The following is a 2,600-nucleotide window of genomic DNA, read 5'->3' as shown; positions in this document are numbered from 1 at the left end:
CTTGAACCCGGGAGGTGGAGGTTGCAGCGAGCTGAGATCGTGCCGCTGCACTCCAGCCTGGGCGACAGCGAGACTCTGTCTCAGAAAAAAAAAAAAAAAGGTAAGTTGAAGAATGTTCTACATTGGCCACTGTAACTGCTATTTTCTTCATTTTTGGTATGTGCCATAGATCATATACATGTGCTTGTCTGAAAAGTAGGTTTGTTTGGATGAACTTTTCTCTTGATCCAGACTCATGGTTTTCTCTTGAGGTTTTAAGCACTGCTTTGTGGTAGCCTTGAGTTTTGCTACAAACTTCATCCTGGTGGGGACTGTGATAGATGAACACTTTGCCTACATTTTTCAGTAAGAAGTCCTAATTGTTTAGTCAGTTTTTGTTTTAGTAGAGGAATAACGTCCTGGATTAAGAAATTCTTTATGCCACATATCTGAGAAGGTGGTTTTTTTGTTTGTTTGTTTGTTTGTTTGTTTTGAGATAGCGCCTCACTCTGTCGCCCAGGCTGGAGTGCAGTGGCACGATCTCGGCTCACTGCAACCTCTGCCTCCCAGTTTCAATCGATTCTCCTGCCTCAGCCTCCCTAGTAGCTGGGACTACAGGCACCTGTCACCAAGCCTGGCTATATATATAATTTTTATTATTGTTATTTTTTTTAGTAGAGATGGGGTTTCGCCATATTGGCCAGGCTGGTCTTGAACTCCTGACTTTGTGATCCGCCCCTCTCAGGCTCCCAGAGTGCTGGGATTACAGGTGTGAGCCACCAGACCTGGCCTGAGAAGATGTTTTTTTTCGGTCTTGTTTTCTCTTACCCCTTTCTTTGAAGAAAGGGTGTCAAAAGACATTACCTGCCTCTAAAGCCAGATACCACCAGCAGACTTCTTAAAGCGGACATAATCCTAAAGCTTTCATTCTGTCTAGAAGTTCATGTTCATCTGAACGATTTGGAACTTCTTCATTCTCTATCTTTTCTTCATGGTGGCTGGGCTTGTCTGCAAATCATTGTGTCAAAATCAAACTATTTTCAAAACAGCCCTTTGCTTCTGAGCCCCTCCCCTAAGTCCTCTGTGGGGGTCCACAGTTCTGCAGAGGTATGGGACAGAATCTTCAGATTTTACCCCTTGAGTCTCTTCCGAGTCATATCCTGGTTCCCTCATGCTAACATTGACAAAGGATGACTCATTAAGTGCAACTGGTGATGTAACTTTCAAATACTTTCATTGTGTATGTCAGGTTGATTATCATTTGATACAGTGCACAGATGGTGGTGGTGGTGGTTTTTTTTTACATCCTTCCCATTGTGTTAGTTGTGGATCTGAGGAACAGAATGATGTCATGTTAATAGGAATCTAAATGTGACACAACGTGCCAGCAATACCTGCTTGTGAAATAATGTTCTGAGCCCACAGTGTTCCTGGGTATGTGAGTTTATATCAAGTGAAAAGGCTGCTTAATTGACATTAAAGTTTTGGAATGTAAAGCTTCATTTGGTCTCTTGGGTAAAATTTCCAGTGTATTTATCAAATGGGAAACAATTCTAAGAACAGTTGTTCACATTTACTCTAAAGTGAATCAATCCAGTCGGCAATAGTTGCATAAGTTTATGCAGTTGGTTTACAGCTAAGTTAGAAAGGGAGCAATAGCCGGGTGTGGTGGTATGTGCCTATAGTCCCAGCTACTTGGGAGGCTGAGGCAGGAGGATCACTTGAGCCCAGGAGTTCAAGACCAGCCTGGGTGATGTAGTGACACCTCATCTTTAAAAAAAAAAAAGAAAAACAGAGAAGTAATTTGGAGATGGGCCGCAACTTGTGGAAGAGATGAGAGTTGAGGTAGAAAAGGTTAGAAAATAGGTTGATTTGGAGTCGGTAGTAAAGGGGGACATCATGCCAGACTGAGCAGTCCAGGGACTAGCAGCACTGCAGTGGACTGTGGATAAGACCCTATAAATTAAGTTGTTTACCTCAAGTCCCATGGCTCATCCCCTCAGTCCTGGCTCAGTGATCTTCCTGCTGGACTGCTCCTGCCTGCACAGCTTAGCAGAGATTTCAGGAAGGAAAAGAACTGATTCATTAGGCTGCCCAATTCATAACTAAGGGGGTTCAAGGAAATCACAGGAGGTGGGACTTCTGCAGTAGAGGGTGGCTTAGGCAAACCCTCACCTCACCAAGTCTCAGCTAGAGCTACTTGGAAATCATCATCTTGGTTCATAAAAATAGAAAAATATTCAGTAATGGGATGCCAAAGAACATGTAAACTGAGACTTCAATAATAAAACTGGCCAATATTGAGCACTTTCTATGTACCAGGCACAGTCCTAAGCATTTTACATGTGTCCTACTTCATTCATGGACTCATTGAATCCTCACAACCCAACAAGGCAGGCTTCAACGGTTGTTCCATTTTGCAGATGAGAAAACTGAGGCACAGGGACATTATGGTCACAGTCACACTGGAATTTAGACCCAGTCACTCTGATTCCAGATGCCACATTCTTTTTTTTTTTTTTTTGCTCTGTCACCCGGGCTGGAGTGCAGTGGTGCAATCCCCACTCACTGCAACCTCCGCCTCCTGGGTTCAAGTGATTCTCGTGCCTCAGCCTCCCAAG

Source organism: Hylobates moloch, unplaced genomic scaffold, assembly GCF_009828535.3.
Source record: "Hylobates moloch isolate HMO894 unplaced genomic scaffold, HMol_V3 SCAFFOLD_8, whole genome shotgun sequence".
Taxonomy (NCBI): Eukaryota; Metazoa; Chordata; class Mammalia; order Primates; family Hylobatidae; genus Hylobates; species Hylobates moloch.
This window is presented reverse-complemented; position numbering follows the sequence as displayed.